We start from the raw sequence: 27,549 nt of genomic DNA, 5'->3' as shown, positions 1-27,549 counted from the left end.
GATGCCTCTTGCCCTCTGGCTTGTTTGGGGTTTGGGGGGGGGGGTGGAACCCGGGAGCCCAGCTTGAATAAGCATCTGAGTCCTGTTCTCCCGCCTCTCACAATGGCTTAGTTTTCTCTCCAGCGTGCAAGAACCATCAGGCTGCAGGTACTTTTCCCTCCTCCGTTTTCAAAAATAACCGCTCACCGCTCCTGGGAGGGCTTAGGAGAGCAGCCTTCCTCTCTCTGCTCCAGGAAGCCTGACTTGTTTCTCCAGCCCAAATGTAATCAGAAGGCTCTTCTCTGGGTTTTGCTTTTGTGATTTTTTTTTTTTAATCTGATGGTCTCAAGAGGACCCTAATTCCCCATTGAAGTCCGCCAGTGCTCCGGCCAAGTTAGCTACCCACTCGGATGTCGGCTTCCTCCTGAGGAAAATGGGGCACGTTCTCACCTTGTATTGCCGCGGGTGTGAGGATAAGAAACCGTATTTGAAATTTTCCTGGCACGTAATGAGAGCTCAGTAAGGAATAGGTTATCATTAATAAGCTGGAATTCATACTGATTGTGCTCTTTAATGATGCTACCAAAAAAGTCACAAGCCGCTACATTGAATATCAAGATGCAAAAACAAGCTCAGCTGGTTTTTCGTATAATGAACTTATTTGTTGGAAAAATGGCACCTTGCTTTTCATACTTCTTGTGTTATGTTTGGCCTGCCTAACTTAAAGCTACTATTTTACAGCTTCTTTTAATGTGCTGTAACATTAGCAGACGTTATGCACCTTTGCTGCACTATGTCAGGACTCCAGTTGCCTAATCCTTTCCTGGAATCTTTTTCCAACCAGACTGTTGTGGGAGAACCCAGAGTTTTACGCATTTTCTCTCCGAGCCACACCTGAGATGCTACTCTAGACGGTAGCAAGGGGAAAGGTGGGGCCCAGGGTGGACTAGCTAGCCTTGGGCTGCCAGATCCAGATGCTTCTGAGGAAGAGAAGAATGACTTGGCAGGCAGGGGAAATGTGGAGCAGCCCGGGGGACAGAGCTTGGTGGCAGGTGGCTGTGGCAAGGGCCGGGATGTGTCCTCATTGCTTCAATATAGCCTCCTTTTTACCCTATGGAGGGAGCTTTCCCCAGTGTGGGTCAAAGGTCAGCCTTTATTGGGTCTGTCTGGGTCTTTAGACCTGAGTCTCACTTTTCAAATTAACTGTGAGGACCACCCAAGGGTAGTCGAGGTCCACCAGACTACTCCTCTAGCCCGTGGGGGAGGGGCCCACTCCAAGTTGTACCAGGAAGCTCTGGTAGGGCAGCCCGTACTGTCCTGGTGTCCCCAGCCCCCAGGCAGGAAAGGTGATGGCTGCGTCTCTGCATTCACAGAGCCTCACGCTGAGGCCTCTGCTTTTCTGCAGAATCCTGGAGAGCATGGCCACACCATTAGATGACACATGGTTAGTTTGCCTCTCGTTTGGTCACTGACTGGCTGGACGATTTGCCAATAATCTGTAATTCATGTACTTACTGTGCGCAGAGCCCGGCGGTGCTGGGAAGCTGTGCTCCTGGGGGCGGGTGGGGGAAGGCTTCGCTCTCCGATGATCCTTGGTTCGAATTCCAGTCTGGTCACTTACTAATCTTTGAATCAGTTTTCCTCTTTCCCAGGTTGTGAAAAGATGAAATGAGAATACAGAAACAGGATCCAGCAGAGTCTGTTGAGACAGGGGTGTCTGTACTGGGAACAGCTGTTGTTTGCTTATTATTATTATTTTCCCTCCATTGTGCTGTTGGGTGAATGGTTTGGTCTTCTAATGAGCTTGGGGAAAAGAAACCTTTCTTACCTTTGAATCATGAGTGGCCCTCAGTAGGAAGGAGCTTTTTGGGAACATCTTGGAAGTCAATTGTGTGTGAATAAGCGTCCCAGAATGCAGCCGGGGGCCAGAGGTGAGTGTCTGAACTTTTATCACTGCTGCAGTTCAGTAAACATGAAGTCAGTTAACCCACAGCTTGAGAAAATTCACCATTCTGATTGAATAATGGAACCAAAGGTTTTGCTTTATCTTCTATTTTAAGGCTAATTGGATCAAAATAAGGCCAAGAGTAATTAGAGGCAAAACTTGAATCTTGGTGTCTTATCTCTGCAGGGGAATGTCAGAAATGCACCTGCCCACCTAGCGTAGAAGGCAGTAGCCAGCAGATCTTACATCTGCCCAAATCCCACCTGACAGGGTCAACTGGGCCTTTGACAGAAATGAGAGGGGCTGACTGCTCAGACCTAAAACACCCACTGGGAGGGGTAAGCTCGGGGCATACCCCCAGAGCATGACATGGGTGGTTCTGACATCCTTTTCAGGTCCCTTTCTTTTAGATCCTTCCAGCTTGGGAGGGGCAAGGAGAAGCAGTGAGGCCCCTTCTGGAACAGCTTATATCTGAGAAGCAGCAGAGCCAAAGAATGGGGAGAGAACAGGCCCTGAGAGCGGCCACCCTAGCAGCCTTACCTGCCCTGGGAACAGAGCTAAGTGTTCCAGCCAGAGAGACCTGCAGTCACAGCTCTGCTCAGGAAGTGCTATCCTGTGACTGGGCCAGTTGCATAGCCTCCTACTGTGAGAATTGGGAAGAAGTGTATTTGACAGGCGGTGCATGGTCACTCTCAGGATTGAAAGATGGCCAAGTAGTGTTGCACGTCTCCATGGATTAAAGACACAACAGAAATACTCCCGGTGTTAATTAACAGTGCTGAACTCTTGGGGGAGATTACCAGGGATTTTTTTTTTTTTTTGGCCCATACTTTTCCTCATTTTCCAGATTTAGCCAATAACCATACATTGTATTTATCAAGGAAAGATAAAAAATGTTACTGCTAAAAATAATCCTATTAATAGCTAACATATGCTGAGCCTTTACTTTAAGCTTTATTCCACTTCATCGTCACCATAATCCTGTGAAGTAGAAGCTATTATTAACCCCATTATTCAGATGAGGACGTTAAGGCTCAGAGAGTTAAGTGAGTTGCCTAAATTTCCAGGAACAGAAACTTGTAGAACCTCTGCGTTGTCTGATGGCAAAGTCTGTGCTTCGAATTCTTCTATTGTAATAGCCTGGGTACATCCTGGAGAGCGGCTGGGGCTTCTGCTGAGCTCTGTATATGAGATATGAGTATGCCTATGCTGTACAGGGCTGGGTGCCTCTATCAGTTGCTACCCCCTGTGTCCCCTCTTTGCCCAGGGAGATGCTGTGATTGAAGTGGAAAGGAAAAGGGAATGCAGTGAGCAGACCTGGGTTGGATCATTGCCCCTCAGTGTCCTGGAAAACACTTAATGGGGCCCTTCCTCAAAATGAAGGAGAGAGTGGCTCAGAATGAAGAATAATTGAGAATAATGATGATCAGGGAATGTGCCTCTGACCTTTGACCTTTCCCCCCTGAGGTTGGTCAAAGACCCCCTGGGCCTGTCCCGAAGCCAGGCTAACAAGCAGATTAAAAGAGGTCAGTGGGTTAAAGGGCCCTGGCTGCCTTTCTGCAGTTACATTGCTCCCTCCCAAAGGCAAGGATGCCATGGACTCTGCGGGTCCTGGGCTCCCGGGTCCGTGTTTAACATCAGTGGTCTTACAGCTCTTCCTCATCTTTCTGTGCAGAAACTGATTCTCTTAACAACTTCTAGGTTTTTTTCTGCATAAAGCTCGTTTACCTCTCATCTGGAGGTGCTCCCCTCTTCTGCTGGAAAATATCGGTCGTTTGTACTCTCAGGGACTTGGAGAACTTTCTCCTGCTTTCCATTAATTATGACTGGCGTAGGTTTTATCCATCTCCCAGGTACTGAAATCATGTCCATTTTCTGTTAATTGCAAAAAAAGTCTCAAGAGAAGAAATTCTGTTCTTTCCTGGAGAAACCAGGTTAAAATACACAGGAATGTTTCCACGTGTATTTCTGCGGTGGGTAATGAGCCATCATAACCTTGATACACTTTTTGGAATTGAAACCAAAGCATATAAGGAAGGTTTGGGTCTGGTTAATTACTGGGAAAATAAGGACTTAAATATTGGGAAGGGAAGAAAGAAAAACCCTGAAAGTAGTAAGTGGCTTCCTTTAGATGGCATTTTGAGGGATCATTTTCCTTCATTTTGGTGTTAATGGAGACACAGAGGTTTATAATTGGTTTCTCTGGTGACGCAGCTGTCTTGCGTGGACTCAGAAAGAAAATTTCTCTTTTTCCTTTCCTCGGTTTTGTTTCTGGCTTCTGTCATATATTGCCAACCACCCAGAAGGCGTGTGTGGCTAAGCCTTAGGTCTCTCGGCTTGTTGGGTTGTCCAGGACGTGGGGACCAGACTGCCTGATGCTCCTGGCTGGTGCCACATGGGCTGTTCCCAGGGGTGGTTCTTTTTGACTCAGGTGTGGCAGATGTGACGTTCTAGGAGATGCAGCCAGGGAGACGGAGAGGCCGTGAAACGAGGTGAGGGGTTAGAATGAGTCGACAGGGGCTGATTAACCAGGGAAACAAGAAAGTGGTGGAGAGAGTTGGGAAGCCTGGGCTGTAGGAGACGGTTGTCCTTGCCACCGAAGATGCAAATGGCCTGTGGTTGTGATGCTGTGGCGTGGGACAGGAGCTAGCCCCTGCGTGAGACGGGGTCTTGGTCACGGAGAGAAGGACTGCGTGCTCACGGGGACCAGGGCAGGATCCTAAACACACCTGAATCCATAGGCAGGTGCTTCTTATGGGGATTCTTGCCAGCTCCAGTGTGTGCCCTGTCTGCAGCCGGTCCGGGGCTGGGGCTTGGTCCTCAGCCGCAGCTCCTGGCAGCTTCTCTGGCATTGTTAGGAAGTTTCCAGAATTCAGACTGCAGACTAACTTGTTCCGGGTCAGAAAGCTTTTGTGGAATCCTGCTCACTAGTGGATGAAGTCTGACCCCTCCAGGGATACGGGGCCCTCGAGGTGACAGCAGCGCCCTGAATCTTACCGCGCCGGGCCTCCAGGTGGAGGTTGTTCAGTGCAATCAGCGTGGTGGGCCCTGGGACTTCGCGCCTTCACCGCTCCCTGGGACTGAATGCTTCTTCCACTCGTCCATGTACCATCCTATCTTCCGAAGCTCAGATCAAGTCCCCTGCCCTCCGGGAAGCCCTGCCTGACCACCCCACCCCCTGGCCGGCAGCACTGCTGGCCCGCGTTCCGTCGCACAGGGCCCTAACTCCCGAGCTGTGCTGCCAGAGCCAGGTTAGGAGTATAAGCAGCCAGCCTCAGTCTCCTCCCAGCTCCACCACCTCCCGCACTGGGCCCTTGAGCGGGCTACTTCCTCATTTCTCTGAGGCTTTTTCTTCGCGATGGTGATAACTGTTCCAAACTTGGGTCTGTTGGGGGTTGCTTGATAAAATAGGTCTTTTGAGCAGCACCCAGCACATAGTAAATGCTCAATAAATGTCAGCTTTTGTTATGATGCTGCTGCTACATTCATTCATTCAGCCAGCAAGCATTGATATAATTAATGATGAAACATTTACTGCATACCAGGGGAGATGCTGCTAAACAAAAAGAAATTTTTGCCTGCCTGGCATTTATACAGGCTCCCCGCTCTATCTGAAAGTAGAGTATTCCTATGAAACCTTTCATAAGACAAAAAAGAAAAAAGAAAAAAGCGAAGAAGCAATTATCATTAATTTGTATGGAAATTTTTTGAGTATTCCCAGATCCAAAAGACAGCGTTCTCTTAGGCTTTTCTGATACCTGAGGACATCTATCTTGCTAATAGAGACACAAAATAAATCGAGAGAGAGCACAGATGCTCACAGACACAGTTCAGAGCTGTGGGCTTGATGCTGAAACGCTTAGTTCCCGGGTAGGGAGCTCGGTGGCACCACTCGCTCCTCGGGAGAGGCACCGCCTCTGTCAGGGCTTCCTGCAAAACAAATGCAGAATGCTATTTTCAGTTTCCCCCCTTTTTTTTTTTTTTTTTTTTTGTAAAAATGAAGATCCCCTTCTCATGTTGTTTTGGTTGGTGAAAACAAGTATCAGTGTAGGTGTTTCATAACAGTAAGGTGGCATAATAGGAACTCCCTAGAAGTATTTTAAAATATCTGTATTTTAGTGAAAGAATCAAATGATAAAATATATATTCCTTTTCTACGGTGCTAAGTGCTATGGAGAAAAATACATCAGGGTAAGAGGGTAGGGAGTCTGGGGGCGGTCACTATTTTACATAGCGTAGTCGAGGAGGGATTTGCTGCAATTGTGACGTGACTGTAATCATTACTATTACTCCTCAGGGAGATGTTGTAAGTATGTGCCCGTATAATTGATTATCCAAGCCAGGATACTTCTCTGAGTGGAAGGGGGCGCTATCAATAATTGCAGTGGGATATGGGTGTAAACTGGGCCTGTCCTGGGCAAAGTGAGATGCCTTGGTACGTAAACTTCCTTATTCCAAATATAGAGATTGACTTAAAAGATAGTGTGGTGTCAGACAGACCTAGATTCACATCCTGGGCTCCGCTACATTCTAGCTGTGAGGTCTTGGGTGACTCCTTTCATCTCTTTACATGTCGGTTCCCTCATCTGTTATGCATATGTAATAGGGTTTTAGTGAGAATTAAATGAGGGAATGCAAGTAAAGCATTCAGTGTAGGACCTGACACCTCACAGGCTGTCAATAAAAATTCACTACCATCATTGTCATCCCCAAGGGCAAAAATTGTTCTTCCTCGTACCTTTTGCTGTGCCTGGGAAGGGGTTAGGGATGTGCAAGGTGGATTCATTAACGCAGGGGTTGGAAATTCAGCTAAGCAGTGCCCTTGGGAGGTGAGCTGACTTGACTTGCCAAATAGTTGCTTCCATCCATACTCGTAGAAAGTAAGACTCACAAGCGCTTGGGTGTTTGACTCCAAGCTCAGATAGGGGACAGCATGCGGGGGCAGCCACGGGAAGAATTAGACAGTCCGTCCAATCCAGGACTAACAATCTTGGGAAGTTACTTCAGGAAGGGGCCCACGACCAGTGGCCCCCAACAATCCACTTCACAATGGAGGAAACAGGGACCCAGAGAGATGAAATGACCTGCCCAAGGTCTCCTCGCCTGTAACCGGTTTTAATGCGTCTGCCATTACCCACCCTGCAAACGGCTGTAGCCAAGTTTGTACAGAGCAAGAGGGGAGCACTTAGAATTCCACCTGGAAAAGCCATGTTTCTCTGGAAATGGGCCACAGATGACGTAACCTTGCCGTATCCCATTACCCGGTACTCGGCTAATCTTGGTACGAAACTTGTTTTGGTGAAACTTAAGCCTGGGGAAGCCAACTAAAGTACGTTACTTTCTCACTGTTGAATGCCTCCTAGACTTGGGGTAACTTTTCATCCAAAGAGTAAGGTGATATTTCCTGAGATAGCAGTGAGTTCATGTTTTGAAATTAAATGAACTGAGTTTATTGCATCGGTTGGCTTTTTTTTTTTAAATTTTATTTTTAAATGCTAACTGCCATAGTAAGTGTTCTCTCTGCCAAGTAATGTCTGGCTGCTGTATGGGGAGGAGCGGGGAGCTGTAGACACAGTAGCCTTCAGTTTTTAGAGGTTGCCTCACTGCTTCCCTTGTTACGCCCTCTTGCAAATTGAGCCACATTATGGTTCAAGGAGGACCCCTTCTGAATTAATTGATTTCTGGACCCAGGACAATTTGGGGACCAAGTAGGTTTGTTTCCCGTTGTACTTCTTGAGTACGTGCCATGTTCTCTCTTCTCTCCTGCCTTCCCAAGATGCTTATGACTCTGTAAAGGTTGGCTGCCTTCCTGCCTTACGCCAGGTAAGGAGGAGAAAAGTTCTCATCCATGGACACTCTTGGACAGCAAGTTGGTCAAGAAAAGAAAAAGAGCATGAGTATAATTAGATAATGTTAGGAGTTTGGAGTTTGGTGCATTATCCTTTCACTTAATTCCTGGAAGTTTCCAGTATTATAAGACTATGGAGATTGATTTATGAGTCAAATAGGCTTCTTCAAGGAGGCTGTTGGAGAACACTAAGGAGACCATCTATGGTACAGTTCCAGGATGTTTCAGGAGCTAAGCCCTATTGATTTTGTCTTCACAGTAGCTGCTGTGGATAAACAATCCCACTTTCCATGCTACCCCCTTGCTTTCAGCCTACCTTGACTCTCTGCAGACACCCATTAAAGCATAAGCCCTGGTTGGCAGGTGGGAGGATGGTGGTGGAGGGACAGCAATTGACTCTCCATCATCCCCACCACAGCACCTGGCACACATTATGTGTTCAGCGAATGGGGCAGTTCTAACCTCACCATTCTGATGTGTCAACATAATGGAAAGTTGAATCACCTAAAATGCTGGGTTGTTTGTTGTAAGGTTAATGAAATAACTCGAGTGGGTCTGAGCAGTCACTGGCAGGGGTCTCTGGATGTTGGTTCAAGGTGCAGTCTGGCTCCCTGGCAGTAGAGGTCCACTCCAGATCCAGTGTTGGTTGAGTGTTTCTGCGTTTGTAGCTGCTTGGGATGTCTAAGGCAGTGGCAGTTATTCTAGGAGTTTCCCCGCTGTGCTGGCTCCTGGGTGGCTCCCCAGGTAGATTGGGCCCAGGAAATACAAGGGATGTGGAGATCCGCCTTGTACCTTCCAAGGAGGAGAGAGTGGTCGTTTCCCTGTCTCCCCTTCCTTCCCCTCCACCCTCCTTTATGATGCACACACACAGACACACACATGCACATAACACAAGATCTTGACTTACTGTCATCAGAAACTGGGGTTCTGGACTGAGGTCTGGAGCAAATAACCAGGCCTTTAATATTGGAAGTCAAGCTATCATGAAGTCAAGCTACTGTCAACTATCTCTGGCTTTTACTGTGTGTCCCCGGCTCGTAGTTACTGATTGAAGGTGAGGTACTATATGTGAGGTATAGCTGTGCTTTGGCAGCAGAGGAGTGTGGGGGTCTGATTGATTCTGATAGTTAATGTTGCATTAGGAAGAAGAAACACTGCAGCCCATTCCACCTGTCCCTGTTTCAATTTCATGGCCTGAGACTGTTGGAGTGGTGGTTTCACAGTTGCTCCAGGTTGTCAGCTTTTGGTGTGTCCTAGGTGCTGGGTTCAGTTCTGAGGAATGCAGAGATGATGGAGATGTCCTAGCTTTCCTCCCAGGGTTTATGCTTTGGTGGGCTTCTCTCGATAGAGTAAGTCAAAGCTAAGGTGTTGGCATGGGAGAGGCATTCTTTGGGCAGGAGTCTTGTGGAGGCAGAGTCGACAGGGCTGGCCCACTGATGGTCACAAACAAAGAGTGGGGTTTAAAGCTTCCGGAGATTCCCCTAGCCTGGGGAATTTGGACTGCGGCAGTGTCACTGAGAGGAGCCAGAGAGCCAGGAGGACCAGGTTGGAAAGACAGGGGATTGAGACATTACGGGTTGGTTTGGCAGGACCATGCTAGAAGTTATTTATATCATTTTTCAGGTTTTACTGAATGCTCATCTAAACTGTGGTCCAACCCATGCAGGAGGATGGGAATGCGACATAAATCAAAACTGAGCCCTCATCCCTTCTCTTTCCTGGGGACAGAGACAAGTGGCCTTTATTCACCTCGTGAAGCACCTTATAACTCCCCAACTCCAGCACTTGTGATAAATTTTAGAGAATATGACTCAGGTCCGAGTCCAAAGGAAGGCTTCCTGCCTTCTCTCCCACGCATGGGTCACAAGGTCGAGCTAATGTCACCTGCCACCTGGGCTCCCAGGTGGACGTGCTAAACAGAGAAGAAAAGAGGGCCAGGGGTACCTACGCTCCAGAAGTGAAGGAGACTGCAAGGAGCCTTTGCTCTAATTCCTGCCTTTGAACCCCGCTTAAGAGTACTGATCTTTGCCAGGTCAGATTAGATGCCGCATCTCCCATGGCGGGTGGAGAGGGAAGCCAGAAACACAGAGGGTGCTTCCTTCTTCGGGGAATCCAAGAGGGGTCTTGGGAAAGAGGGAAGATGGAGAAGGTCCTCAACAGGCTCCCTGCCTTCAAGTTCTTAACAGACCAGCCGGGGAGGCCGGACTGACACAGGGGGAACACTTGTACAAATCATCGAGCCAGAGCTGTGTGCCAGCTACTCGCATGCACAGGGAGGCTGTGTTCCGGGGAGCTGTGGTCTGAGGCGGGACCTAGTGATCCTCCAGAGGGTGTAGATGAAGTGCTCCAGGAGATCAGAGGGAGACAGCCTGGATCGTGCCTGGATTCTGGAAACCAAAAGAACTTGGTCCAGATCATTACTTGACTCGCCTAGGCTTCAGTTTCTGTGTCTGGAAGGTTGGTGGAATCTTTTCTTGCCAAGAATGTCAGAAATCTTAAAGAGCTATGTGTGTGATAACATGACGGCATACCTACAGAAGGGCTGGCACGTAGCAAGTGCTGGAAAAGTCGGACTTCCCTGACTTCAGACACGGCCAGGGTGGGCGTCCTTAGGGGAGCCTCGCACATCTCGGACCTGGTGCTGGGCTTGCAGAATGAGCAGGATTTGGAGCAGGAGAAAGGAAGGGTTGCCAATAGGGTGAGTGGCAAGTGTAAAGACTCACATTTTCTTGATTTTATGAAATTTCTCTCACAAGTTAGCAGGAGAGAGGATTATGAATAAGACCACCTGGTTCTCTGAGCTCAGAGATAGAGGCCTCGCTGTTCTCCTCAAAGGACCCAGGATACTGGTCTCGCTTTTTTACCTTCTCCATTCTGAGCAGTGCGGTTCCAAGGACGATTTAACACGAATATTTCAAATTTAATATGTCCCAGATGTGGGGCTGAGTAAGCCCCTCCGACCATCTCCGTACCTCGCTCTTTGCACTTCTGTAAGCCAGGCGTTCTCAGCCTCCGCACCGTGCACATGTGGGGCCCAGTAAGTATTTGTCATTGGGGGCTGTTCTGGGCATTGTGGGATGTTTAGCAGCATCCCTGGCTTCTTCATCCCTACTAAATATTACAGAATATTATAGAATATTATAGAATATTTAGTAGGCCTCTAGTGGGGATGATCAGAAGTGATTCCCTGAGTTTCCGGATGTCCCCTTAGGGGGCAAAATCACTGCATGTTAGAACCACTGCAGCAACGAGCCTTGCCATTTCCCAGCTGCTCAAGCCAGAGCTGCGTCTCTCCCTGGACTCCTCGATTCCTCCTTTTCCTACACACCTTCGTTCCAGTAGGTGGTACTTCTGTTTGCACCTCCCCAGCGGGTCTCAAGCTGGACCACTTCTCGTTTTCTCTGGGACAGGACACCATCATCTTCAACCTCAGAGAGCTTCGGTGGTCTCCTAACAAGTCCTCATAGTCTCACTATTGTCTGCTTTTAGTCCAATGTCTGTGGAGTACCCGAGGGGTGACAAAAATAGAAAAGGCGCCACTTGGCGTTCCTGCTTCAAGTACATTTCAGTGGCTTCACTTTCCACAAAGAATAAAACCCTAACTCTTCGCCGTGGCTTAGAAGACCCTATACTATCTCCTTTGCCTCTTCTCCTCTCTCTTCTGTATCCTCTTAGCTTGCTCGCCAGCCTCCAGCTGCACCGTCTTGCCTTGAACTCACCAAATCTTTCCCTTCCCTCCTAGGAGCGCACCTAGACTATCACCTTGGCCTGAGTGCTCTTCCCACTTTTCATATGACTGGCTCTTTCCCATCCGTTAGAACCCAACCTAGTGGAGCTCCTTCATGGAGACCTTCCCTGGCTTGTCCAGCTGTCTCATGTAGGAGTGTCTTCTCCAAAATCTCAGTCCCTTGTTTTTTCCTTCAAACATCTCTCCTTCATCAGATTGCTGGCCCCCATGAAGGCAAGAATCCTGCTTAACTGCTTTTGAACATGTCTCCACTACCAGGCACAAGATAGGTGCCCAATATGTGCTGACTAAATAAACGAATTAAGAAAGAGAGATGCCATTGATCTTATAAAAAAATTATTCACGAGAGACACACAGAGAGAGGCAGAGACAGAAGCAGGGGGAGAAGCAGGCTCCCTGTGGGGAACCCAGTGCAGCCTGGATCCCAGGACCCCGGGATCACGCCCTGAGCCGAAGGCAGATGTTCATCCACTGAGCCACCCAGGCGTCCAGAGATGCCATTAATCTAGTTTAAAATTGGTAACAGCACATCTCTGGAATTAGACTTCTGATAAAATAAGTAATATGCCAATTTTCTTCTTGGAACCTCTCAGGACTGTCAGCAAATGCCTGATAAAGAGTAACTGCCAAAGAAATAATCTTTGAATAAGTGAATCAATCACTCATTCTTACATGAAGCATTTATGTAATAAATGTCACGTGAATACGTAATGATGAACATAAACAGACTTTAAGCAAGTAGTCGAAACCCCAAGGTCATTCTTCGACCTTCTCAGACCTCTATAGGGAAGGTTTGATCCCCCATCCTCATGCCTAGCTGCAAGTCTAAGGCACTGAGGCTATTTTCAGGCATTATTCAGCCAGAGTGTACAAATGGCATACTACCTGGCCCCTAGTACATGATCAATGCGTGTTTGTTGACTTGAGTTGAATCATCGAGGCACTGACGAAAAAGAGAAGAGAATTAGGTGAGTTTTTATATAGGGAGGCGTACTTATGTCTTGCCTTGGAAACAAATCAGGAACTCAGCAGGTCTTGATGAGAGCCAGGCAAATTTCATATCCCTGAGAGTTTACTATCCAAGGGGAGAGAGATGCAGACTTTGGAGAACAGGATAGCATATACATCTACTAAGCAGCAAAGTACTATTTTGAGTATCTTCTGAGTTGCTTTGAATTAGTATTAGGGCTTTTTTCTCTTCTTTCTGGACCAGACTCTCAGCCGTAAGAAGCATGGAGAAGTAATGAAGATTCTTTACATTCTCAGACTGCTTTCTGGGAATCCTGCAAAGTCCCGACTTCTTCTCTGATTACTCTTCTCATGGCTGAGTTCAAGAGCATTTTGCAAACCCGGACTTTGAATCTGGGAAAATGCTTTATGGCCATTTTTATGACCTCAAAGCAACCCACTAAGGCAAGTTATTTCCCTGTCTTTGCCAAAGGGGAAAAACCAAGAGTCTGGTAAATTGCCCAGGATCTCCCAGCCTCAGATGCTCACTTGTGGGCCGGCCCTCATACACGCGGCCGCTTGCCGGCTCCTTCCATCAGACGTGCTTTGGCTGCTCTGGGAAGGGCCTGTCAGCAACCTCAGCCCACATTTCCATGGACCTCATGGTCTTCCTCAGGAAGGGGGGAAGGCCCATTCCAGAGAACCATATACTGTTAAAGCTGTAAGTCTTCAGGGCAAAGTTCTAATCCAAACCAATCCTTTATACTTGGGCCAACTGAAATCCAGAGAGGAAAAGTGATTTGCCTAAGGTCACAGCCCAAAGTCTCCTGACTTCCAGCCCAGCGCGTTTTTGATTCCAACACAGTTGTCTCTTATTAGAAAAGTGTTCTCAGCACCCACGAGTTTCATTCTTAGGGGCAGGATGGTGTAGTGAGCAGAACAAGGGTTGGTTTTTTTTTTTTTTTTTTTTTTTGTTGTTGTTTTTTGTCTTTTGGGAGGTAATTAGGGCACTTTGGGCAATGGTTAAAGCAAGGCCTGCCTTGGCTCCTGTTCCAGCCTAGCTGTTGACCATGTGACCTTGCGTAACCCATCTGGACCTCAGTCATTCTCCTCTGTGAAATAGGGATAATTGTGATATTGTGTACTGCCCCGTGTGCTGAGGAGTAAATGGATTAATATACCTAAGGTCTCAGAAAAACACTTGGCACAGTGTAAGGGCCACAAAATATTCTTGTCACCGTGTGAATCCCAGCCGCATGCTGACTGTGTGACCCTGGGCAAGTTATCTGACATCTCAGAGGCTCAGACTCCCCCTCCGTAGGAATAATTCTGGCTCTGCAGGATTGGTCAGTAGATTTGAGGTGGCACATATGAAGGCACCGGCCCGTATAGGAGGTGCTGATCAAGGGCCGGATCTCTTACTGCTTCCCTAGGGGTGAGGATGCTGAGCTTGTGGGTGGTCCTCACAGCGTCTGCCACCGGGTGGGTGCCTAAATTGTTCCTTTTTCTGTTTGTGAAAGAGAGGGGCTATTAGAGTTGGATCTGCTGCTGCTTCCAAGGAAGCCCTTTGACTTCAGTGACATTTGTTTAAAAAGTACTTCTATTTTCTATGAGTGAACAGGCTCTGAGCACTTGCGAGGCGGCAAGTCCTGTTAACTGTTCCTTTACATGCATCATCTCATTTACTCTGCACGACAGCTCAGTGACATCAGTGCTGTTGTTATCCACACTGTATACATAAAGATACTGAATCCCCAAAGATAGTGACTTACCCTGAGTCCCATCCCTAGTGAGAAGGGGAGCCACAATGATTGACCCCGGATCAATCTGGACTGAAAAATCTGTACCCTTCACCACTCACTGCTAGGAACCGTGCCAGGCCCTGGTGGCAGATGAGGCCTGCAGGGGTTGACGGTACTCATACCAACGACACCAGAGGAGGATGGAGCACCCCTCCCGGGTTAACCATTACCACCTCACCGGCTGCCAGATGAAGAGGGCATGGCAAAGGAACCCCTCCCCTTGCCTTCCCACCCCACCCCACACACTGCGTGCACCAATCTGCTGCAGCCTGTGAGCGTGTCAAGCCCGCCAAGTTCCCTTCCTGGCCAGGTGCAGAGCTCGTGGGAAGCCGATGTTGGCATAGCAGGTCTCCACACCCCGCACTAGGCAGCAGGAAGCGGTGCCTGGAGCCTCTCAAAGGACCACCTTAATCTGCAGAGAGACCCCATCCCTTTGCGGTTGGTGAATGCACACAGTAGCAGAGTTGGGGATGCTGTAGAGTTCTTTCTTTCCCTTAGAAAGAGTTTCTGAGTGAGAACATCCGTGACTCGTCACCTTTCTTAAGCTCGGTAAGTGTTTGGGGGCAAGCCAAGTGGTTGGGATAGAAGCTGGGGCTGCGTCCATCCAGAGAGCAGGCCCCCAGGCCTCCTGGAGGAGAGTAGGGCTGGGAAGAGCAGAGCTGTGGCGGTGCTTGGTAGGTGTGGCAAGCATATGGGAAATGGGATCGACTCCACGTTTCATCTCTGCTGTGCGCCGATTACCTGGATCTGGGCCTCATTCCCTCTCCTCTAGAATGGAGATGGCCAGTCCTTCCCACCTATGATTTCTCGTGGAGTTCTGGAAAGGCCTTATGTGAGCAGAGATGCTAACACGGTGCTGAGCCCATAGGAGATGGGTGCAGGTGTTCGTCCTCTCCTGCCTTCTCTGTATAGCCCTGCTGCTGGGCCCCCATGAGGGAAGGACCACCATGGGCATGGGGTGGGGGGACCTGTTTTTCACATGTACACATGGCTAATTCGTAGACCTAAATGGTGGCAGGAGGTGATTCAATTCAGAGAATGAAGGGAGAGCCTCCTTTCCTGCCGGTCTCCCTAACACACACATACTTAGGTCCAGGTCTCAGGCTTGAGGAACACCTAAGTCCTGACACTTCTGTCTGCCCTCAGCCTCTCTCCTTTCCTCTGGAAGTCCAAGCCCTTGCTCCCGGGGGGATTTGGTTTGAAGCCATGGAGGGCATGGTTCCATCTTGGTGCCAAGCCCAATCCTGTGGTCTGCTGCAGGGGGCAGCAGTCCGTTTATATTTATTTATTTATGATTTATTTTAAATATTTTATTTATTCATTCATGAAAGACACACAGAGAGAGGCAGAGACAGAGGCAGAGGGAGAAGCATGCTCCATGCAGGGAGCCTGATGTGGGACTTGATCCCAGGACCCCGGGGTTATGCCCTGGGCCCAAGGCAGATGCTCAACTGCTGAGCCACCCAGGCATCCCAACAGCACTCCTTTTAAATAAGAACAGTGGTCCCTTTTCTAGGACCACCAAAGACTCAAGCTCTACCGTCTGGCATGCACGCCAGGCGTCAGGAAGGATGGAGTAAATAAAGCCTCCGCTCCTCCTTGCTGCCACCCCTCTGCTGCTCTCTGAGGAAGCTGGGAAGCAAAGGCCTTCTCTGCAAGCTTGCCAGCTGCTATGGAACTCAGCCTCTGTCGGGATGCGGGCTCTGGTTTATGTCTCCCTTTGGGACATCTCTTCTTTATTCAGGACTTCCGGCCTCATTAATAGGTACCTTTAATACTCTTATCTCAGCACGCCTTCTGGGTTTACTGAAGCATAATGCCAGAGCACATTCCTCCCTGGAAGTTACAGTTTGTTCTGGGGAGGTTTCAGGCTCTTGACTTTGAAACCACAGAGTTGGACTGGGCTCAGGTTATGGTGGGGGGGGAGGCAGAGGAAGACAGGGTGCTTATTTCTGAGTGAGCCGTTTTTCTTGGATAAGGATGGAGATGCTGCCTTGAGCTTGTCCGAATGCATGTCTTATATGCCAATCGGTGATTGCTACACGTGAAGGCGTATGTTGTTCATCTCTGCTTCCAGAATTAGTGGCTGTATGTCTATTCCATTTCCCTCTCACGATGATTGAGTTTAGGAAAGGCGACCAACTCAGCCGAGTCCTAATTTATTCTTTCAGGAAGCTTTGATTCCATGCGCAAGTGTGCCCAGTCTTTCCTGGTTGTTTTTTCTCACTTTCTGTGGTCTCCACTACCATCACCTGGCCCAAGTCCTCTTGCACCTGGACTGTTCCACTAGCCAAGTACCTGGGCTGCCTGCATCCAGTCCTGACCCCAACCCTCCATCCAGTCTTCCCACGGGTGGCCAGAGTGACCTTTTGAAAACTTAGATCATGGTTGCTCCCTGTTTAAACCTTCCCGGGACTGCCCATTGCATGTAGACCAAACTCCAACCGCACCATCACGGCTTGGGAGGGCCCACGTCATCTAGCCCCTACCTGCCACCTGATGTTGTCCCATCTTACCTTTTTTTCTTTGTGGGCAGGCACCGGGGATTCCTTTCTGTTCTTCTTTTTTTTTTTTTTTTTCTTCTTCTCTTTTTTCCTTTCCTTTCCAGGAATTTTCACAATTCCTGGCTCTTTGCTACCTCCAAGCCTTTCCCTTGGCTGTTCCCTTGCCCTGAATATTCTCACCTAGCTCTTCACATGATGCTTCCTTCTCATCTTATCTTCAGAAAAGTCTCCCTGACCCCCTAATCACTCATCCACTACCTCATATCACTCTCTGTCCTTCCCTCGTAACACTCCATGTACACTGAAATGGTCTTTTATAAAGGCCTTAGCCTGTTGATCATCCATCTCACACAACTTGTAGGTAAGTTCCATGACTTGAGGGACATGTCTGATTTCCTCCTGAATTCCTGGTACCTAGTGCGATATCTGGTCCAGAGGTGGGGCCCCAAAATATTTGTCAAATAACTGAACAAGCAGGCAAACTACTTGAGCAGGGTCTTCTGAAATGGAACACCTGTGTTTGGAGTTGAAGGAGGCTTCCTTCTTACCTCCCCCAAGCCAGCAAGGCTTCCTCCCCCTACCGACTGTTAGGATCCTACACCAGGTATACTGTGGTTACGTTGGTTATATTGGGTTGCGGTATCTTTCTGATATTGTGTTTCTCGCGTGCTGAGGTCCTAGTTTTGTGGATAGGCTTTGTGGCTGCTGAAGAGCCCAACTCAGTTGCTGTCTGTAGCAGGTGTGGCCCTGCCCTCCAAAAATTCATGGTGAGCCAAGGTGTTATTTATAGGGAGGATAGCAGCTATTTCTCCGGAAGACATTTTCCCTGATCCAAACATATTCTAGGATGTGATTTGTGACATCTCTGCTAAAAATGACTGTGGTAGACCCACAAGGAATTTGGTCTTATCCTGCGCTGTTGGTGGTGAGTCACTTCCTTGGCATTGTTTCTAGCCTTTTCTCTTATTCCCTCTTATGCTGAATTGGGGGGGAACCCTAGTTGCCAGTAGCATCTTCATGGCATGGCTTCCCATGCAGGGAAAGTCACCCACTTCCTTTCCCTTTTATGATTGTGAATCTGCATCCTGGAGCTCCCTTAGCTCCGCAGCCATAACTGTGGCTAAGGAAGTCGGCCATCGCCTAGTACTACTTCTGTTTAGTGCCAACCACACGCTAACACAGCTATTGTTTCCTGACTTCTTTGGAAGCCACATCCTAAAAAGAGAGCTAGTCCATTTGCATTCCACGATGGGCACCCCCATTTCAGCTTTAGTGTGTGTATGTGTGTGTGTATCTCTCCTTCGTTTTGTCACATCTGGTAGGAACTGGAGAAGCCCATGAGTCAGAGAATTGCCTAGAAACTTCTGATCCCCTTCTCTATACTAGAAGGAAAGGCAGGAGGCTGTATGTTTCAGCCTCAGTGTCATTTATGTTTATGATTATTCATAAGGACTCAAACAGGTGTAGGTATTTTTATTTTTTATTTTTTATTTATTTTTTTTAGGTGTAGGTATTTCTAAAAAGAGTATATCCAGATACCCATGTTTCACTGTTAACATTCATTTATTCGAATAATTTATTTTATTTTTTTAAAGATTCTATTTATTTATTCATGAGACAGAGAGAGAGGCAGAGACACAGGCAGAGGGAGAGTCAGGCTCCCTGCAGGGAGCCCAATGCGGGACTCGATCCTGGGACTCCGGGATCATGCCCTGGGCCAAGGGCAGACGCTCAACCACTGAGCCACCCAGGTGTCCCATTCAAATAATTTATTGCGTATCTTTTTCCTCCCCCCAACTCTAGGAAAACACACACACACACACACACACACACACACACACTGCATTTAGAGAAGTAAGTTCAACTAAAAACAACCATTGAAATGAATGATTTAGGGATCCCTGGGTGGCGCAGCGGTTTAGCGCCTGCCTTTGGCCCAGGGCGCGATCCTGGAGACCCGGGATCAAATCCCACTTTGGGCTCCCGGTGCATGGAGCCTGCTTCTCCCTCTGCCTGTGTCTCTGCCTCTCTCTCTCTCTCTGTATGTGACTATCATAAATTAAAAAAAAAAAAAAAGAAAAAAAAATGAATGATTTAATTTAGATGGTGTCGTGCTTCCATCTGCCCTCCTCAGTACCCTGTGGAGGAAGCAGGCAGGTTCACTGGCTGCCTTTCCCCGGGCACAGGGGTGAAGCAAATGGGGTTCACTCACCTGCCCCTCCGTCTGCAAATGGCTATCGAAATTCCTCACTTCATCCAACCGTCTTCCTCTAAGAGCTCCCAAAGAGAAGTGGGACAGAACAGTATTTAAAATGAATTGCAAACATTCTCCGAGCTTTCTCATACTATCCTGATAAGCCAAGTAGATTAGATATTTGAAATTCCCCGGGAAATATATTTTGTAAGATTTAAGTCTGTGTCACTCAAACATCATCATTCTTACACCATAGTCCTATGTCCGACTCCTGGCTTCAGCTCAGGGCGTGATCTCAGGGTTGTGAGATCGAGCCCCACGTCAGGCTCCACACTCAGTGTGGGGTCTGCTCGAGATCTCTTCCTCTCCCTCTGCTCCTCCCACTCATATGCTTTCTCCTTCTCCCACTCAAATAAGTAAATCTTAAAAAAAAATACCTGGTTCAGATGCCTACTCTGCTACTTTGTGTTTGGTGCTTATGGTATTTGGGAGACTTGCTGAGCTTCTCTGAGCACCTGTCTGCTCCTGTGCGGAGTCAGGATAACAGTGCTGACCCTCACCTGGTTGTTGTCAGGTGAGGCCATGTGTGGGCTTGGATATGGTAGAGTTCTGGAAATAGTTGTCACCTTCCCTTTCAGCTTTCTGGGACTTGTGGGAGGTGGTTCTGACCAGCTGAAAGCCAGTTGGTGTGAACCTGGTCCTAATGATTTAGCCGCTAGGGCTTTCCTCTCCTATTTAGTGGTCCTGCCCTGATTCCCTTCATCGGGTCCTGGCACAGGCCCTAGGGTAGACAGATATGTTCCAGACCCACCCAGGAAAAGGGCTGGTGAGCCAACCCTGCAACATTGCTACCTCCCAGTGAATAGGAGCCCACAGCAAACGCCAGTCAATGGTGTTTGAGTTCATCTAGCAGGTGCACCGTATCCACTCGGTCCACTTACAATGTGTCTCTTATTTCCTGTCATAGACAATGTGCTCTCCCTTCTCAGTTGAGCGAAACCTTGGGCCGGGAGCTCCTTGACCACTCCCACCTCTCTGCCAGTGCGAAGAGCTTGAGGCTTTTGCAGTTCTCCAAGCATCTGGCCTGCCTTAGCCAGATGACATTCGGAATTTTAATCTTCCAGTTATGGGTTTTCATAAATCTGGTTTGAAATCATCACTGCCAGTCACATCTGCTGTGGGAAAATGGCTTGAAAGAGACACAGGGAGAGGCCGGTTTGCGCGTGTGTGGGGATGACCCGAGAGTGCACGGGGCCTGCTGGGAGGGAGGCTGTGCATGGCGAGGTGGCACTTGTTTCTGACTGCGGATCAAGCCCTGCTTTAGGGTAACTCTGCTTTGGAAGCCCCCACCGGGGCTTTGGGATCGCAGACTCGCACTGTGGTGGGTGCTTTACCTACGTTATCCCTCCGTTCCCTTCCCATGACACCCATTGTCTAGGGAGAGAAACGCTGAGGTTCAGATCTTTTAAGTGACTTGCCTGAGATTACCGAATGGGAGGTGGAGAGGGGATTTTCCAGTATACCTGTCTGCCTCCCATTAATTTACGGAAGCAAAACCCCCAAATCCATAGATCTGGAACATGGGGACTACCTGGGTGGATAGAGGTTAAGGCAGGAGGGGTGAGCACAACCTGGGCCTTGACTTTGCCAAGGGCTTAGGAGTAGTTGGGACTTCATCTTGAGGGCAATGGGATGCCTTGAGGGCAATGGGATGCCTTGATACACGTGTGTGTCTACGTGCATTCATGTCTGGGTATGTGTTTTCACAGGAAAGTGACATGAATCCACTTTAGCAGTTATTCATGGCCTGCTCAGTGGCAGAGAGGTGCTAGTCCCTGTCCCCTTCCTGGTCATCACCACTGAAAGCATTCTTAGGCACATGGGAACTCTCAGAGAGTCCACTGTTAGGCCTGCAAGGACCCCAGGGATCCTAAGCCCCCTGGTGGGGGGAACCTGCCAGTATGGAATATTTTTATGGCATCTAGAAAGGTGACGAAGAGTACAGAGGACATTCCAGATTACAGATCTTCACTGAATCCGTTCTGTAAATACCCAGACTGCTGTGTCCCTGTCCCCAAAACCCTGCCATGAAGCAGCAACCCCAGGCGGTTGGAGCGAACCAGCCAGTGGGTCTCAGTGTGGGCAGTGTGCGATTTGGAATCAGTGGCCCTTTGCAGTGAATCTGGTGCCTGCCAAGACTGGCCACCTTGCGTGCTGGGCAGCAGCTGGCCAGGACATCTGCTGTACTGGTGTGGGGAGCGGGGGACTAGGGGAATCCCTTGAGCTTCAGAAAGCCTATGGCCTGCCTCTGCCAGGACAGCCCAGCATTTGCTTGTTCTCCTACAGAGCTTCTGCAAACTGCGAAGGGACTGGAGTCCCAGACACTGCAGCAGCGCCAGCAGCAAGGAGAGAGGGCAGGTGTGTGGGTGCTGTTCAGGCCCCTTCCTTTGCCTTCTCCATGCTTTATTCCACATATATTGGCGAGAGCACCAGAGCCCCGAGAGACTCTACTTTGTGCGGACCCATGTGACTTTCAGCAGCCAAGAGGAGGCCGGAACATGCTCCTTTTCAGGAGAGTAATTTGATGGAGAAATTGTTTTCACTGCCTGCCCCTGGGTTTCAGCCCAGAGCCTCAAACTTGGATAAAAGAGCATATCTTGGCAGCTTCCCGGAGCCCAGGGGAGCCCCTCATCTTTTGCTAAACTGACACACTTTGTTTCATTATTGCAGATGTGACCTTAGCGATGGTTTTATAGTGCTTCCCCCCCAACCACCACCATCACCCCCTGCTGCACCTCCGTCCTCCCCACAGCGAGACTGAAGTCCCCCCCCCGCCCCAGAATCAGGTGTACTGTCCTCACTGGCAGTTCTGTACAGAGTGTGGTGCTGGGTCCACTTGCGACAAGCCTGGGCTGTGTGTGTCCTCTGGATGTCTCAGCACTTGGGGGTGCCCACAGCTCCGCAAGGGAAAGAGAAGACTGCAGTTGGTTTCCAGGCAAAGCTGCCCCCTTGCTGGGCACACCTGTAGGTTTTATAGGTGTTAGCAAGTCCCCAGGGCTTGAGAAGCAAGAGAAGTTTCCATTTTCCACCTCCCCCAGAAAGGATGAGCCTTTCTGCACACACTAAGCTCACGGCCTAACAGTGGACTCTCTGAGAGTTCCCGTGTGCATAAGAATGCTTTCAATCCACCACCAGGAAGGGGACGGGGACTAGCACCTCTCTGCCACTGAGCAGGCCATGAATAACTGCTAAAGTGGATTCATGTCACTCTCCTGTGAAAACACATACCCACACACGAATGCACGTAGACACACACGTGTATCAAGGCATCCCATTGCCCTCAAGATGAAGTCCTGAATCACATGTAAAGTAGCTCTTCTTCCCATTTCTACAGAGACACCCTGAGACCGGCCCAGTCAAGTCCTTTCCTGACCAAATTGTTTTACTCTGAAAGTCCGGGCCCTGACCTGATCTGAAACCCAGCTATCCTGGGGTGTAAGTTTAGTGTGACTCTAGCTTGGTGGCTTGGAGGTTCCTTGTCTTACGTAAGAGGGTGAAAAGGAAGGAGAACAGATGTCTGTGTGTGTCTGCGTGCGTGTGTGTATACGTGCATTCGTGTGTGTGTATGTGTCCTTGGGAATCTTTTGTGCATTCACTGTACGGCGAGGAGCACAAGAGGGTGTGTGGGAGAAAAGCTGGGCTGTCCACACAGCTGGCATCCCAGGCTGATGTCTCGTGTTGGGTAGGGGCTATTTAAGCTCTCGGCTTCAGAAAATTTCCCCGCCTTAGACAAAGCACGGGGCCAAGTGAACATTAGAGTCTCACCCAGCACCCACACATATCCCATAATTAGTGTCTGTGTTTCCTCACGGAGTTACGAGGACTGAGAATTTCAGAAGCACAAAGGGGAACTTTATTTTTTCAGGGAGTTTCTTTTTCTTTTTTCTTTTTTTTAACCCCTGAGGTAACCTTATCGTTTATTTTTCCTTGTCTGATTGCAATCTCCCTGGTCGCTGACAGTTCGCCTTTGAAACGAGTCCGCTTTGATCAGGGATATGGCAGCCAGACAGGTCATTTTTACTGTCTGTGACTTAGTCCAACCAGTTTGGCAACAGCAGGGGCCCGTCCCAGCGTGGGGAGTGGAGACTGGTGGGCACGGAGTCAGCCAGCCCGTGACCACCCCCTCTCCCCACGCCCCCCACTGGGGCTCCCGCGAAGCAGCTTCCTTGGCCAGCCCCCTCCTGCCACAGGGATGCGCCTTTCTGCACGCACGGACACCTCTACCTTCGCTGTGTCTTCTGCAGGCCCAGCTTCTCTCCAGACCGTCAAACGATAGACAATCTGTCTTCCGCTTTTGTTTGCTGGACCCTCTTTCACGTTTGCTTCTATCGAGACGAAGAGCGCCACCGTGGTTGTGCAAGATCTGTGTCTTCCCAGTAAGAGGAAGGCAGTTTGGGGGTCCCCCAGAGCTGGTATGGTGTTAAGTACATGGACATTGGCAGTGCTGCGTATATGAAGTGGGCTGGCCATTTCAAGGACCATTTTAGCAGGATGTGGCTGAGTTGGAAGAGGCCCTTGTTCCGGCAGGGCGGTGACGAGGGCAGTCTCCAGAGTGAGTCTCAGTTCCATTGCCAACACCATCACTTACTAACTCTGGGACCCTGGGCAAGTTATGTTGCATATAAGCTTCCATTTCTCCAAAGTGTAAGTAACATGACCAGAATGATAGTTGTGAACTGCCAGGGTTGCTGTGAGTATTGCATTAGAAATGCCTATAAAATGCTGAGTGTAGCGTATGCCGTAGAGTACGTGCCTAATGAAGAAGAGCTAATATCCTTGTTTTTATTTTCATCATCATCGTTGTCATCATTATTCATCGTCACCCTGTTTGGTGAAAAACAGCCAGGGAGTGAGAGGACCAAAGCCTTGTCCTATGAAGAGTATTCACAGGAAAGTGCAACACTTTTATCATATGAAGAGTCATGGAGGAGACATGATGCTGAAGGGCTGGAAGGGTTCAGCTCTGGGCTTCTTCGCACCAAACCAAGACCAAAATTTAACTTAGTGGAAGGAAGAGCTTTTTAAGGTAGTGTGAGATGGCTCCCTTAGGAGCAAATCATTTTGGGATTTTTGGGAAACTTGGCATGGGGCTTGTATAGGGGATTTGTGCATCAAGGAGGAGGGAGAGAGGTTAAGGGGACTCTCTGGAGTCTGCACACTGTTTGTTTTTTAGGGAAAGCCACTTAGCTGAAGGTGCCACACTCCCTGCTTATACAGTGATGTTGACTATGTGATTATTTGGCCTTGCCCTGACCACCTGTGGTCTGAGAACTGGCTTCTCCTTGTTACATCTTTTACAGGGGACAGTGTCCCTGCTCTTATGCTTGGCTTGGCTGAATGATTAATTCAGGATACTTCAAGCAGTTAGCCCTCATTGTGGGCCAGGCTCAAAGTAGTATGTCCGTGTTTATTCATCCTGGTGAATGGTTTTGTGGGGACAAGAACAAGTCAGTGGGGACTGACAGTTTGCAGGACTTCTGCTCTCTCATACCAAGAAGGTGGCTAGGAAAGCCTGAGTTGCACAAACTTAGGATGTGTCTTCATGAGGACAGGAGCCCGCGGGCCTAACCAGAGGACACAGGTAGAGGGGAGGAGCCCTGTCCTCTCTGTTTGTTATAAACAATCATTCTGTTCACAGAGAAAGGCTTCCTTCCCTTCCATTCCTCTCCAGGTTTGTCACGTCCCTGTGCAAAGAAGGTCATGTGTTCCCGACTGGGGTTTATTTTTACCAGCGATACAGATGTTTCTGCTCTTGTGCAAGATTTCATTAAAGCTCAACCAGCGGTTTACTGTGGCAGGAGACTGCCAAGGTTAATATTTCTGCAATGCATTCCCTTCTGTTTGTTCTTGGCACCGAAAAGCTCCCAGGTGGGCATATTGTGCTTGGGGCCATGTATCAAAACCATACAGGGGAATCACCACCAGCGCATCTGTTTAACTCGGACGGAGCCTCTGATTGTAGCCAGTGTGTCAGCTTTGCCCTGGGAATCAGGCCAGGGGACACTTCCTCCGGTGAGTTCAGCTCACCTTTCACGTCCCTCTCTAGCTACAGAGGCTGTCACGGCTACTCAGTTGGGGACAGGGGCAGAGGACGAGAGCACGTAGCAGCCTGGAATGCTGTATCCTTCCGCGTTACCTGCTGAGATGTGGGAGCCTAGCTTAATGGTGAGGGCAGATGGGGGTTCAAATCCCGTGCAGCTGAGGTGAGTCACTTATCTCTCGAGTGTCAGTTCTCTCCTCTGTATGAGGGGGTAGCAGTCCCTGCCTCAGAAGATGTGCCGATTCATTGAGATGCCATCTCTGATTGAGAGAAAGCAGAGTGCTGTGACACAGGAGCGTGCTTAGGGTAGGGAGCTGCTGGGAACCTTGGCGTGGAGGATAAGGTACAAGCCAGGGAGGCCCTCGCTCATCTCCCTGCTTCGGTGACAGAGAAGCTGTGTCCAACAGAACTGGTTCTACCCATTGAGCACAAAGGAGCAACGTTAAAAATAACAGCGGCCTGACTTGGATGTGTGTTGCCTCCACCTCACCCCATCTGTGGCTGGTAGCTTTGGGAAGTGGTCCTGGGCTGGGTGTAGGGACATTTGACCGGGGTGAGAGGAGCTTGAAGGCAGGAGAGGTCTGGGATTAAGGAGGAGACAGGAGAGGGATGTTATTATAATGTGATCTCTGGCCAGTGTGCTTAATGACCTCTACTCTTGACGTTGTGAATTCAGGTCTGCTGATTGGGTCGGAGTGGGAAGAGCCAGACCGCCTGCCGTTTGGGGTGTGTGTGTGTGTGTGTGTGTGTGTGTCCCGTGCCTCTGCTGATTTGTAGTGTCATCTAGTTAAAAGTTTATATAATGTTCATCCGAGTTTTCTAAGACTCCACTGAAGAAGGGAATATAGAGAAAGTATGTACTTTCAGTTGTGTTTTCACCAGCCTTATGTCTAGTTACCTATGATGCTTTTAATGAGTGTTCTGCAAACCATCCCTCTCGCACGCCACAGTACGGCAGCAATTGTGAGAACCCCCACCCTGAGTCTTGGAAGATATCCAAGTGCTTTGGGAATCGTCAACCAAAGACAGTCTTGTTTCTTCCATTTGAAGTGTAAGGTAGATTTTATTCCAGTCATGGGATAGTTACCAGTGGTCTAGTCTGTGAATGGTGTTGTGGAAGGAGCACCGGATTCATCAGGATATTGTGATAACCGGGACCTTCCATTTGCTGGCTTTTTTTTTTTTTTTTAAGATTTATTTATTTATTCATGAGAGACACAGAGAGAGAGAGAGAGAGAGAGACAGGCAGAGGGAGAAGCAGGCTCCAGCAGGGAACCCAACGTGGGACTGGATCCTGAGTCTCCAGGATCACACCCTGCTAAACCGCTGAGCTATCCAGGCTGCCCTATTTGCTGGCTTTATAGGATGGCAGTGACAAGGTGAATAATGTGTTCCCTGCTGGTTTCTTTATAATCCATCCAATCCATCCATTCTTCCTGTCCTTCTTTCCATCCATCCATCCATCTATCCAACAAACACCTCTTGGCACTTGAGTTGGCACTACCCTGCAAGGGGTATGGAGGTAATGATCCTAGATCCTGTCCCTAGAGACCTTAAAATGAAAAATAGAAATCAAGACACTTAAGTACCTGGATGAAGAAACTCAAGGAAAAAATTTGAGGTTGGTGGGAGAGCAAAGAGTGGTATTTGAACCACTGCTCTTTGATAAATAGGCAGGATCCCCGTTTGTGAAGACTGTGCCTTCTTACAGTGGGAGTGAAGGCCTTGAGGGCTGGCAAGAGGCAGTTCTGTATGAGGAATCGCCAGTAGCACACTGGGCTGAAGCGAGGGGAAGAGTGGGCCGTTAGGGGCATCTATGGCAGCAGCAGCTCTTGCAAGTCAAGTTAAGGATCTGGGACTTGATTCTGTAGGCATCAGAGAATGCCTACCTGGCAGGTGTGGCCAAGGAACCTGGGGGGCCCTCACTTGAACCTGAATGCCTGCTGAAAGATTTTGAGGAGCCTTCTACTTCACAGAGATTAGGTATTCACTGAAAGATGGGTTAGTCTCACTGCGGGGTGGTGCCCGATGCAGCAGCAGCAGCAGATAGAACACCACCTACGTCTCCTCCTCTCGTGGCTTCTTTCTTTTCAAACCTCTCCTTTTCAGTTTGTCTCACTTTTATCCACAGTTTTCCCACTGTCTTCAGACAATCCTGTAAGACCTGTTTTCCCGCCTCCCTTCTTAACCGGCTAGGAATCTGGGAGTTTGGAGAAGGGGCTTCGGCCTCCATGACCTCTTCTATCTTTGGAATCTGTTCCTTGGCTATAAATAAGGCCGTTGCTTAGTGCCACTATTGATGGTATTTGCAGCTGTCCCCTGGGAGATGGGCTTAGATGAATAACCCGTTTTCAAGAGGACCTGGCCATTAGGTGACAGCTATTTATGCTTCCTATTGACTAGGGCCAAACCTGAGCTGTCACTGACGTTAAATTTTCATGTGCAGTGAAGCTGCCTTGCCTTATCGGGCTGTCTCTTTCC

The 27,549-nt window shown here is 48.9% G+C and overlaps 1 protein-coding gene across 6 annotated transcripts in view; it reads left to right on the top strand.

Moving 5' to 3' along the window:
• The window catches only part of NAV2 (neuron navigator 2), a 727,084-nt gene that overhangs the window by 393,766 nt on the left and 305,769 nt on the right, over positions 1 to 27,549 (top strand). The window contains exon 1 of one of the 6 annotated variants that reach the window (XM_072793787.1): positions 14,624 to 14,819. The exons of the other annotated variants lie outside the window; for them this stretch is intronic. The gene's annotated coding sequence lies outside the window, so the exon portion shown is untranslated. Of the gene's footprint in view, positions 1 to 14,623; positions 14,820 to 27,549 lie in introns of those variants that run through there. 6 annotated transcript variants of the gene reach the window in all.

This window comes from Canis lupus, chromosome 23 (assembly GCF_048164855.1).
Source record: "Canis lupus baileyi chromosome 23, mCanLup2.hap1, whole genome shotgun sequence".
Classification (NCBI taxonomy): domain Eukaryota; kingdom Metazoa; phylum Chordata; class Mammalia; order Carnivora; family Canidae; genus Canis; species Canis lupus.
This window is presented reverse-complemented; position numbering and strand designations above follow the sequence as displayed.